The sequence below is a fragment of the Silene latifolia genome, chromosome 2 (genome assembly GCF_048544455.1).
Source record: "Silene latifolia isolate original U9 population chromosome 2, ASM4854445v1, whole genome shotgun sequence".
Classification (NCBI taxonomy): Eukaryota; Viridiplantae; Streptophyta; class Magnoliopsida; order Caryophyllales; family Caryophyllaceae; genus Silene; species Silene latifolia.
This window is the reverse complement of record NC_133527.1, coordinates 136,514,790-136,528,712: the sequence shown is the minus strand read 5'-3', so window position 1 is coordinate 136,528,712 and position 13,923 is coordinate 136,514,790. Positions and strand designations below refer to the sequence as shown.

The 13,923-nt window shown below is 34.1% G+C and overlaps 1 long non-coding RNA gene and 1 other non-coding gene across 2 annotated transcripts; one reads left to right on the top strand and one right to left on the bottom strand.

Moving 5' to 3' along the window:
- Positions 1-11,323: 11,323 nt before the first annotated feature.
- Positions 11,324-12,851, top strand: LOC141630373 (uncharacterized). Its single transcript, XR_012537476.1, has 3 exons — positions 11,324-11,417; positions 11,613-11,694; positions 12,367-12,851. It is a non-coding gene; the product is annotated as an uncharacterized LOC141630373 (long non-coding RNA).
- Positions 12,852-12,898: 47 nt separating this feature from the next.
- On the bottom strand, positions 12,899-12,972 carry TRNAN-GUU (transfer RNA asparagine (anticodon GUU)). Its single transcript has one exon. It is a non-coding gene; the product is annotated as a tRNA-Asn (tRNA).
- Positions 12,973-13,923: the final 951 nt, after the last annotated feature.

Sequence of the window (13,923 nt, the reverse complement as noted above, 5' to 3'; positions counted from 1 at the left end):
AGTCAATACCATATTACAACCTTGTGATACATGTCGTAAGTGTGTAAACACTTGTTGATTGCAATAGAAGTTTAACATACCATGTGTCCATGTGTTCAAACTTCTTATAATCGTATTTTCCTTTACGTTCATGTTATCTCTTATAGCATGAACCTTACCAAGTACACATATGGGTTCCCAACCTCGGTTTGGGTTCTTTATCTTGAAAGAACTTTCCTGTCGATTATCACATAACCAAATGAATTTGCGGTGAATGATTCAACTTGCACTGATCAAGTACTCCATCCACTCATAATGCACTAGGTAATTGTTTTGCAGAGTCTTGCAACAATTTGTCAAGAGGATTAGCCTAGCACTTCTCACAAGTCCTAGCAAATTAGGAAATACTAGTTTTGAGTAACTTCTTACTTCAACTAAGTACTTTTCCAAAATTCTAATTTCTCCTTTTAGCTGAAAAGCTTAGGATTATCATAAATACTTACGCGTGTTTGGATTTTCTTTAATATGTGCAACTTCTTGACACATAACAGAGTGTTCTGTCCAACACTGAAATCGCTCATCGGATTCTCCTCGAGAATACATGACGATTCTTTTATGGCTTGCCAATGAATCATCATGCTCTTATACATATGATTTATTATTGGACATGTGCATGATTATTCTAATGGCGGAAACATTAGTAACTTATAATCATGTCATCAACTATACTTAGGTTCAATGAACGACCGTGACTGCTAATGGCAATTCCATTTTCATTGACATGAATAACCTATGTTTCTCGTTGATTCGATGTGTATATCTCAATACTTATCCAACATCTCGTGATGTGATTGGATTCATCATAGTCCATTTTCATCCAGAATTGAAAACTCAAATACTTCTTTGTGAAAGAAAGTATTAGCTCGTCATTCTCAATGAGTAATGAGTTATAAACTTTTACAAGATGATTGCTCCCACTAAATTCCATGTCTTCACATGATAATTTCCAACTCCCACTTAATTCCACATGTTTCGCAATTGACTACTCAATTGAAACATTTCAAGAATTGAAATTTATTGCTTTGCTAAGTTATTGAGATAAAACCATATATGTTCCCATCATATCCTTTCAAAATACCTATTTTGAAGTGGTCTCATCTTAACCTTATGGAAAGAGATTTTAATCTCTAACTCATTCATATCATAATGATGTGTAGCAATGTCATTATTTAAATATGAATAATATCTAATACACGTCCTTCAAAATACCCTTTTCGGAAGGAGGTTTAACCAATTCATATTCATAATGAGATTAAGTAATGACATTAGCGTGGTTAATACTTAACTTAGTTATTGAGGATGTCGGTATATCAATCCTTGCAACTTCTAGTCATAAATCTCGTTTATTTTCTAGGATGTTACTTTGGTTCATTTAAGCTCTTAAGTAAATATCAATATTGAAACTATTGGTCAAAAATATCATAAACTAGTCAGTTAAGACTTTACATTAGTCATTTTTCTTCCAAAACTTTCTTTTGGTCTCCTCGTGTAGTTATCTTGAGAAAATATTCTTTTGATTACTTCACTTGGTCTCTTTTGTCATGTAGATCTATTCGAGACCATAGATCTCATCTATTGGGTATACTATATAAATAGATATGCCTTTATTCAAATCATTCTCCCTTGCGTAGATCTCATTTACACAAGTACACAAATTTATCTTGGTGTTGTGTCCTCATTTTTCTCCCACTCTATCTTTAGAATAAATACACTATAGATTCAAAGATAGCATATGAGACACAAATAATGATTTTTGAAGTATAAGGAGAACTATCTCATAGTTTGACTAATTGTTTTAGATTTTGTAAGTGTACTTGGTGATTAACTTTCCTTTAAGAGAGTTCATTAACTCAATATCACTTTGTAAATGATCATACACAAGTCTTTAGCTTGTGGTCATATAATGAATCCCATAATTATAGTTCTCTATTAGATCACTTTAAGTGAATGATCATATGTTTCTATTAGCAAGCGGATAAAGACGAATTTTAGAACAAGGATAAAAACGATAAAACGGGTGACTTGTGTTGCAAACCAAGCCACCATTATCCAAAATACAACCAATATCCAAAATACATTTCCATGTCAAACACGGAAATCAAAAGGTTCTAAAATCTGAAACATAAATTAAAATAAGACAATAAAAAGACAAGCTTCATGGAAGATCCTAGCTTCTCGGTGGTTTCTCAAGCTTGCTTTTCTTTTCCCTTGTCCTTGCTTGGTGGAGGCCCTATTTACAATAAAAAGGGGATACATTATCACAACTTTGTATCACAATACCATAGTTGAATTAGAAACATAAAAGAAAGGATAGTCATTTATCTACTGGAGTGATCTTTCCAACTTTGATGTCACCAAGATATTTGGAACAATTTCTTTTCAAATGTTCAACACCATTACAATAATGGCATTTATCAAGAGGACCCTTCTTGATTTTGGAAGTGCTAGCTTCATAAGTCTTAGCTTTGTTGAAAGTGGGAGCTTGCTTCTTACTCTTCTTCCCATTCTTCTTGAATTTCCCCTTGCTTTTGATGCTAATGTTAAGCATATCCTTAGGTGGGTTAACATTTAACCCCATGTCTCTTTCGGCTTGCACAAGTAACTTGTGCAACTTTTCAAGAGACACATCCTTGTCTTGCATGTTAAAATTCACCCGGAATTGAACATATGCCTTGACTTTGGATAAGGAGTGTAGAATCCTATCTATAATGAGTTCTTTGGGGATTTCAACTTTTTGAATCTTCAAGGTCTCGACTAGCTCCATTAATTTGAGCACATGAGGGCTAACCTTTTGACCCTCTTTGAAGTCGAGATCAAAGAATGCCGCGGCCGCCTCATATTGGACGATCCGCGGAGTTTGTGAAAACATTGTCACAAGCTTGGAGTAGATTTCATTAGCGGTGCCCATCTTAAAGGCTCTCCTTTGGAGATCCGCCTCCATCGCAAAGATCAACACATTTTTCATTGCGGCGGACTCCTTGTGGTAAGCCTCATATGCTTCCCTAGTGGCGGCGGTCGACCTAGTGTTAGGTTCGGGTGGAGAGGCCTCGGTGAGGTAACGAAGCTTGTCGTCACCTTGGGCGGCTAATTTGAGTTGGGCATCCCAATCGGAGAAATTTGACCCATTCTTTTCAAGTTTACATCGATCCATGAAGGATCGGAGCCATGAAGTATTAGTGAGAGGTGTGGCGTTGGTGTTTGGATTTGCCATTTGTTATGAGAAATAAGAGCGGTCTACAAAACAAAATATAGAAGGAATAAAACATATGTCGTTTTCAATATAATAATACTCGTAAAATAAGTTTAAACAAGTTTTATTGCATTTATCTAGTGACCTCTACCCAACTTGATAAATGATTCCAAGATCCAAATTCATATTAATTTAGGCATCGGTAAAGCCGAAATACAACCCTTATCAATATAACTCGGTGGATTAACCTTTTAATCGATTCTACTTTTAGAACTCTTGGTCGATAAATTTACATTAAAATTTATCTTTAGCCCGAAACACATCTGGCAACCGTCGAGAATACTTTCGTTGAGTTCAACCCAAATTTCGAATAAATGCGTCCATGATCCAAACTTACATCAACTTGGGCATCGGTAAAGCCGAAAACAACCCTCATCTTTATAAATTCGGTGGGTAGACATTTATCACCCACTTCCCCTACGTAACAAGGTTTGTACCCCGGTAAAGCCGAGTGCACTCCCTCACGAAATAGGTTTTCATGGTTTCTACTTTTTGGTAAGGCTATATCTCAATTGATTATTTTAGCGAGAGGTCATGTCAATTTATTATGTATCACGTTTTAAGTGAACTAAAGCGGTGAACTACGATAATTCTAATTGACACGGTCGATAAACTCGATTAAGAGATGATGCATGTTTTAGTTATGGCGATTTAGCGATGCCTGCAACATATAAATAAAAATGCAAAGCATAAATTAAATCCTAGTATGGCTTTCCTAAAATAGAAAATCTAATCAACTATTACATATTCGGAAACCAACTCCATTGGTCCCTTGAACTTCGGTTTTAGCACACATCTCGAGGCAACACCGTCTTTATGTATCGCCTTCTTGTGGACACCGTCTTCAAGGAACTCCAAAATAATTAAATTACATAACAAATTACATAACTTCCTATTATACATTTTTAATTAAAATAAAATAAAACTATTAAATTACAAAACGGTGATGCGAGATCACAATAAATTACAACCGAATCGATATTCCCATACATTTCGGGTAATACCAATTAAAAACTAAGGCCATACTAAGTAAATTACATAATTCAAAAATTACATAAAATAAAATTATGACAATCATAAATAAAATGCAGCATTATAATATGTATGAACATGCCCAATTTTATGCTAAATCGCCTTTAAAGAGCCAATATCGTATATTTAACGGTTTTTACGGATTTGCGTGATTCAACCTTTTAAAATCACAATAAATTACATACATATTTATGCACAAGTTAATTACCCTAACCTCTTAGGACTCAAAATTAGTCTCCACTAACTATTTGACTATAATTAACTCATATTTCTTAAAATTGTTCATTAATGGACCTAAAATTACAATAAAATGCTATAAACTTCAAATAAATCACAAAATTTCAAAAAAATTCAAAATTTGAAATTTAAACTTATGAACATTCTGGAAAAATACCATGACACTCATAATGTTCAAAAACTTAGGTTAAAATTTCGAAATATTATCGGAAAAACTATGTTGCGGTTTATCGGATTTATCAATTATAATCATAAAAACATGAGAAAAATTATATTCATCAACTTTTAAATTTTAGATCTGAAAAAAGATAATAAAATGCAACATGTGACGTTTTCCTTAGTCATGGAGTATGTTTTAGCAATTATTCACTAATAAAGTCACTATTTATGCTATTTTTCATCAAAAATTCATAAATCATGCATAAAGACTTCAATATAGCCTATTATTTTACACACACATCTTGTAAAATTGCATGTGACAACATACTAAATTTTTATGACCAGATTCGAAATTTATCTCATATTAACCTATTAATCATTTAAAATCGATTTTTATCATGAAAAATCCATATTTTGAGCATAAAATCTCCAAAAATTCTGAAAATTTACAGGTCATCTAAAAATAAAACATGTGATAACATATCCAAAAATCACTGGAAAATTCAAAGTTTAGCTAATTTTAGTCCGAAAATGTCATTTTAATCATAAAAGCATATTTTTAATGCCATTATTATATAAGATGAACAATAAAAAATTCATAAATTAACCAAAATATCCTAAATATATTTTAGGATCAGAAACTTTAACATACATAATTTATTTCGTGATATATCATAATAACACAAATTTACAAGTTTTATATGTTAATCGTATAACTCGGAAAAACTATAACCGATTTGCATGCAAACAACCAAGGCTCATGATACCGCTTGTTAGAAATCTATATCTCTATACTCAATATATTCATAATGTTATAATTTTAATTTAGTCATAAAATTAAAAGATGATCTTATGCATGCAAACAATAATATAATTAAAGAAGAAATCATCATCTCACATTGATATTTCGGTTTATATGGGCACAAGTGAGTTCACCTACTCACTTGTTCTTGAGCTTCCTTAAGTGGATGAACAAGGATTCAAGTAGAGAATCTCTCCCAAGGTTTTATACCCAAGATAACAACTTAATAAAATTAATATTATTATTACTAGAACAATATTAATTTTTGTATAAAAATTGACCAAAATATTATTTGGTCTCTCAATAATTCGGTTAAGAGAGAGGGAGGAGAAGAAAGATTTTTATCTTTCTAAAATTCTTATTTTAGATGTTGAATGAATGATGATATACTAGTGTTTTGATGTAGTGTATAAGATAAAGGACGGCGATAGGGCGCCACCCGGTGACACCGAATCTTGGCGCCACCATAATTAAAGAAAATGAAAAATAAAAAAATAAAATATTTATTTTCGTTTTTGCGCCAAGTTTGAAGGGTAAGTATGTAATTATATATCTTTTTAAGTTAACATCTATTTATGTAATTAAAATAAAACTATGACTAAACTAAAATTTATCTATAATTATATTTACACCAAAATAATTGATTTAATAGTAAACTAATTTACATTGAATTATCTTCATCCGTGATTACATTTCTTTATTATCGTATTGTGTTCTTCATCTACCTCGTTTATCATCTATTGAGTTCTTCATCTACAAGCCAACCAAATACATAATCAATTGAATTTGATACTAAATTGAAATCGATTCCGTTTGATCTATCATAATCCAATGATTTAAAACCGTCTCCAACTGTGTTTATAACACAAAGTTAGGAAATTAGTTTGTTAAATGCATTCTTACGAACGAATCAAACATCATTCCCACACCCACAAAATTGTTCATCTATTACTGATTGACTGATTGGCATCATCTTTATATTTGTTAAATGCATTAAGCTGGAACGGTGTAGCAAACCAATATGAACATAAACATGTTTGTTGTAACATCCACCTAAAAAATAGGCAAAAAGTAAGGCAAATTTCACTGATTTTTTAATTTAAATAAGTTCGAATTAATTTGCAACTTTAAATTCCTAAACTACCCTTTCCACTAATTAGTTTGAAATTCAAATTTTATGAGAGGGAACTACAAATAGCTAAGTAATTTACTACAATAACCCTGGTGGCGCCCAATTAGAGAACCACCCGGTGGCGCCATCTCATTTTCCTAAGATAAATTATAGAGTAAAAGACCCTTGGCCTTGCTCTTTGAAAAACCGGGTAAGGGGGAAGGAAAGGGACCAATGCATGCACAAGGTGGTCTTCACAAGAGCAAGTAGGGTGCATGGCTAGGTTTAGAAGGAAATGATTATGTTTACCACTAACATAATCAACACAATATATTCCTAATACTCCCCTTAATTTTGGTCATTAGAGATAAAATGGACTCCATTTTATCTTTGTCAATTTGTCAATTTGTCAATTTGTCATATGTCACATGTCACATAAAATTGTTATGTATTTTTAACATATTAAAAATCAACGCATTAATAAAAATACGTCATATACAAAAAACGACTTAGTAATTCATAATTACTTGTACCAAAATATTTTACCAATTATAAATTATAACATCTTGTATTTATAATAATTTATTCATTCAAATGCAATTGTTTTTTTAAACAATAATTTCATCTAAGTAATTAAAACAATTCGATTACTTAGACCGTATCTTATTTAATCAAATTACAATGAGACACGTAAATATTACTTTCAAAATCGTCCGTCAATTTTAAGTAATTTAATTAACCCGTATCGTCATACGATCAATTAAATGATCAATTAAGAGTGTTACCCTTTAGGTATGACCTAAGGGGATCAACTGATCACCACCGTCAGACGACAAGAATGTCAAACTCTAGTCACCAATCATTACCGATATGTGTGGACCAGTTGACAGTAAAATATTACTTCTCAATTGTATTCTTTAAAATGAGACTTAAACATGTGATCATCATGATCAACAGTTGTGATCGCATTATTGTCGGAGGACACATATTCCAACAATGATTTACGCGAAATTCCAAGACTACCCTCATTAACTTACTAATTCATTCAATTAGATCAAAGTAACCCTAAATTCCAAATTTCTTATCTCTTTTCCCCAGTTTTAATTAGACCTGGCAAACAGATCGGGTCGTGTCGGGTTCGTGTTCGTGTCACATGTAAACGAGTCACAAACCCTTCAACCCAAACCCGACCCGTTTAAATCTCGTGTCGTGTTCGTGTCGACCCACTTACATAAATGGGTCATGAAGCCTCAACCCTAACCCGCTAATATCGTGTCGGGTTCGGGTCGTGTTTTCGTGTCATGTCAATATTTGGAAAGTTTTAAATATATTTATATGATGAAAGATAAAAAAATTAAGGATTAATTTATTAAACATGTCATTCGTGTCGAGTTCGTGTTTAGAGAGCTCAACCCAAACCCGACCCAATTAAATATCGTGTCGTGTTCGTGTCGACCCACTTACATAAATGGGTCATTGAGCCTCAACCCAAATCCGTTAATTTCGTGTCGGGTTCGTGTCGTGTTTTCGTGTCGTGTCATTATTTGCCAGCTCTAGTTTTAATCGATTATGGGGTGTATCACTCCCTAAATCACACAACCCATCAATCTTTAACCTTAATTCAGCCGATTATTCAACCAGTTCAAAATTTGATAAACAGCTTGAAGAGAGAAGAGAAACCAATTCTATATGTTTGATTATTTATTACTCCCTAGTTTAGTTGCAAGTTTGCTAGTAGTGACAGGACTTACCACGCCTTTTGCTTACAATACATACTGGTAGTCTTGTTCAGTCGTTCTTCTTAGTGGAGAATAATTGTGCGTAATTTAATGCTATTTGCTTCAGGTCTTCATCATATTTTGAGGTTTGTTGAGTTTGCTTGCAACTTGTGTTTCATTTGATGCTTTTTTTTGGGAGGGTTTTTCGGTGGTAGATTAATCGACTAAGTTAAGTAAAGTGATTGACGGATTGAGTAGTTTAGGGAATGATGCAATGGATAATCGATTGAATAAATTGGGGAAAAGAGATAAGAAATTTGGGATTTAGGGTTAGATTGTTCTATTAATTGAATGGATCAGTAAGTCAATGAGGGTAGTCTTGGAATTTCGCATAAATCGTCACTTAACAAGTTGAGAAATAAAAAAAATGATGCTCGGGGTAAAAATACGGTGGTGATTGGGGATTATACACTGAAGTTTGGGGGTTATTTGTAAAAACGCAAATACATGGTGGTAATTTGTAAAAAATCGTAAATACGTGGTGGTTATTTGTAACTCACGCTTTAATCAATAATATAATGCGTTGGTGCCTTGGTGGTTTCTTTGTAGTTGGTGTGGCGTATTTGTATGGTCACATACTTTGTAAAGACACTTTGTTGTTGGATATATACTGAGTTGCTATTTGCTAACACACATTGTTACTTGAATTATGTATGCCTTTTAATTTTATTGCCACAATTTTTTTACGATATATTATCTTTAAATTTTATAAGCTGTGAAAATATCCAACGGGTACCCATTGTCATCCCTACTCATGCGCATCCCGGAAACTTTCTCAGGAGGTCACCCATCCTAAGAATACTCCCAGCCAAGCACGCTTAACTTTGGAGTTCTTTCGCATGGATGACCATAAAAGAAAGTGCACTTTGTTGATATGAGTATTACTTCTAATCCCTTTAAGCACTAGTCATTTAAACCTATCACTGAACCTCTTCAATTAACATGCATGCGCATCCCGGAAACCTTTCCAGGAGGTCACCCATCCTAAGACTACTCCCAGCCAAGCACGCATAACTTTGGAGTTCTTTCGCATGGATGACCATAAAAGAAAGTGCACTTTGTTGATATGAGTAGTACTTCTAATCCCTTTAAGCACTAGTCATTTAAGCCTATCACTGAACCTTTTCAATTAATATGGGGTGTTACAATCACCCCCACTTGAAGAACGCAACGTCCTCGTTGCGCCTGGGAGCATAACCGCTAACCCAGAATCCTCCCCCGCTAAGTGTGTGATTACAATGGAGCGTATAACCACTGCCTCCAGGAGCATATAACAACTGCCTCCGATCACCACACGGTCTCAGGGTTGCTCTGATACCACTTATAACCTCCCGACGCCGTTTGGGCCGGGGTGTTACACCCGGAGTCTAGGAGTTCAAGATTCGTTCACTCTCTAGATGATGAAAGAATTGTTTCATTTCACTAATGTGTTAGTTCAAGTCGAAAGACACTAATACTTAAGTATCGATCCTTATTAATGTGCTCAGAATTTTTGTCTATCCTTTGCATTAGGGGGATTGTTGGAAGTCATGCTAAGGCTAGCAATGTCGTCTAACTACATTGTATTAGAGAGATGTCTTCCATTACCTCGTAAAAGCATCTCACAACTACTTGCATAATTATAGCCACTAACTCCATGTTTATTGTATGGTTTATGGTGGAGTTATGCCACTATCTTTGTGATTATGATGTTAATTAAACCACTATAAATAGAGAAGTGTAGTTATTTGAGAAATACACATCTTCCATATATTTCTACTACTTCTCTATGATAATTTTGAGCATACCATATGAGTTTCAACTCTTAATAGTTAAATACACAACTTTTAGGAGTGTTCTGTGACCTTGGGGGACGACGCCTATATCGATTTGTACCGTAGTCGGGGCGATTTCGTTTCTCATTCAGCGGCCTCCATACCACGACACAACAACATCTCTTCTCTAAATATATTTTCGCCTTATAATGACTCTATATTTCCAACCCATCAAGTTTATAACATATGTTTGCATGAAATTTTACCCGATAAGAAGGGGATTTTAGTTAATTAATGAAGTAACTCAATGATTAACTAGCCCTAATTGATGAAGTTGAGTGGTGAAGTAAATATAAGATAATTTTGCCCAACTGGATAGTGAGAGTGTATAATGATTACCGTGTTTCTCTCGAAAAGCTGGTCTACTGTCGTCCCATAAGCGTTGCCGCTGCTTTCAACTTGCAAGACGACATTATATATATAAGCTGAAATTATGACAATTCAATCCGTCTTGCTTGTGACCTTTCACAACCCTCTTCCACCTGCCCTCCCACTTGCCCCTTTGTCTCACGTCACAAGCTTGTGACGGATTTTTTCCGTCACAAATGAGAATTGTGAGGACAATTTTAGGTTAGTCAGTAACCACATATAGTAAATGTGTTGTCTATAAAAGGTACATTTTTTTTCCTGTATGTTTACTGATTTCTTCTGTTGACAATGCTGCGTTCAACTGTCTCCATATGAGTCAACACGCAGCATAATTCAATTTCGCCATCACAGAAAATGTTACAAGGGCTTCAAATATACTTGAGTGCCGCCAAGTCCCAAGTTAAATTATTATGACCTGGGTGATATCCTTGCAGAAGAGGAGGTACGTAGTCTATCTCTTATCCATACCCGCCTGCTGTCTCGGCTGTCTGTTTAACGAAGTTATGAATGCTGATTCTTCCTTTCCATTGGGTTTATTTAAAGCTCATTCCGGTGGTTTTTCAGAAGGCAACTACTGGAGTCAGACCCCTTGATCCGAGCTCAGAGACAAATAATGTAAGTTCCCTGAAAAGCTAAAAATAGAACCAAACCACCTATTTAAAGGAGAGGGGTGAAAAATAACAACTTCAAGTGTATGACATTCTTTCTCAGGTTGAACAAGGAGCAAAAGTAGAGCTGCCTTTATGGCTCGCTTATGAATTACTCCGTACATGTTAGACAAACAGTGGTTATGACTTATGAGCATTCCACCTTGCTTCAATCAAACGTATGTTCACTAGTTTTCCACCATTACTTTGTTCTTTTATTTAAACTTTCCTTATCTTTGTTAGAGGCATCAGAATTTAATTAAAACTCAACACTTCTTCCTTCTGTGTGTCACATATCTTGTTAATATTCTTTTTCACTGATGGCATATTGGATTAACATTTTTTTTTACCGGTTTCTTATCGGGCAAGGAAAGAAATCCAAGCTGATCCAGGATCTGTTGATCTCCGTAACCGTTGTCAATACTTCTACGAATTAGGATGCAAGATAGCCCCTGTGTAAGCTTCCACGCCTTGTGTAAAATTTGCATAATCATGTGGCTCATTTACTTTGCATGTATTTAAATTGCTGTTATGATTGGGGTTGACACATATGTTACTTGGAACATTACTTTGGTTGCGTGTCGGATGTAAACACGATACCCCTTCAAACATGACTGTGAGTCTGTGACTCATGAAACACTTCATTTGCAGCCAAAATGTAATATAGCCTATATAGGCATAGTACTCTATGTTACTCAGATTTGACCAGTATAGAATATGGCCTCTATGGGTAAGTTTCCAATAGTGGTAAGCCTCAAAATAAATGTTTTCAGTGGTGAAAACATTACGGTTTAAATTTGGGGAGCCAAACTGTAAATACAGAATAGTACATAAGAAAATCTCAAAATGTGCTGATCATAACTATCTAAAAATTATTATATTTACAAGTCGAAGAGGCGGTTACCCTGCTATACCCCTCGCTTCACTCTTATGTCCAAGGGTCAGACCCGGCTATTGTGCAAAAAACCTTGTTCTTGGCCTAACATAAAGTGTTCAAGTATCATGCGAATGTCTGAGTGTCGAGTGTTAGTTACGGGTGCTGAATGTGCAAATTAACATAGTTGGTACTGTGCAACCAACCATAAGGAGAAGAATTGGCTCTGGCTGATTTTTGTTTACAATTCGTAGGATTGGTGATAGGAAGATTGGATCCTTCCTCGCTCTTGTATGCATTTACAAATAGGTACAAGGAAGTATTCAGCAAATCCCACACAACATCCTTCACTGCCTCAACAAAGCCCCTAATTCTACTTACTAAAGAAGAAACTGAGAGTTTTTGCCTTTCCCCCTTAAGTATATTTTGATCATCTTAAGAAAACAATCATTTGCTTACTAAACTCATTTTCTTGTTGCTATATCAGTGTGTGAAGCAGCTCAATTGTCTATGTTAGCCTTCAAGAAGTGGCGGATGGGCGGCTCTCGATTCGATGTACCTTCAGTTCTTGGCAAGAAGAGAAAACCCTCATGATGAATAATTGGCCTCCCTTTTGTATATTTTTTAAATTTTGTTTTTTTAGAGAAGAGGGAAGGTGTCCCTGCTGTCACTGAAGGTGTCATGTGATGTACTTATGTATCATTGTTACAAATTTTTGACTGAACGAACGACGATTTTACAAGGCCATCCCCCCGTTTTTAAGTAAACAAATTTAAATGAAAAAAACGCTAGAAGGAGGGCTTGAACCTCCGACCTTGTGGTTAACAGCCACACGCTCTAACCAACTGAGCTATTCCAGCTTGTTGTTATATCCCTCATTAAAGTTTAAATAATTTAATCCTAACACTTGATGGAGTACTAATTCACCAAAACACGGTATTATATATACAGACTAAAGATAGCCCACCTTCGTACTTGCAAGCAACTAATACGGTGGCAGATCGAATCAAATGCGCGTCTTATAAAATATTAACGGTCAACTGTATAAAAATGTGTAGTAATTGTATAGTAAAAGACTTGGGCAAACAAAGATAAAATTAGAGAATGATAAACATACTTAGCGACAAGGGATGTCATATAATGATAACATAAGGTCATATTTATAAAATACTCCCTTCATCCAGATTTTTATTAATAAGTTATGTAGATGATCAAATTAAGTCTCAAAAATATTTTTAATATAAAAAGATAAATAGATGATTGAGACATCCATAAGTGAAATAAAAGTAGATAAATAATTGAGATATAAGTATAATAATACTCTTAAAATAAGTTAACCTTAATCTTAAACACTTACGGTCTAATATGCTATCAAGCCCAAGCCCTACCCAACGTCTATCTCTCCAACGTTCAAGAGAGCATCAAGGGATTTCATATCCCTTGTCTTATCCCCTATTTACTAAATGAATAGGTGAACTAACAAATTTTCCCTCCAAAAAGCATCTTTTTAAATAAAGAAACTATTACTCATAATTTAATTGTATTCATTAAATAAGAAAATTAATAATTATGATGTATTTCATTATATAATTCTTTTCATTAAAATTAATTTTTTTCATCAAATTATATAATTTTCACTAAACACTAAACTATAATTTTTTAATAAAAGTATCAATAATATAAAACTATAAACTATTAAATCTTTTATTAATGCTATTATTTGAGAATGACTTAACTCATACTATTCACATTATTTATAAAAAAAAATTATCGTTTTGATTACTTTCATAACAAAAAAATTTTAAAGAGTT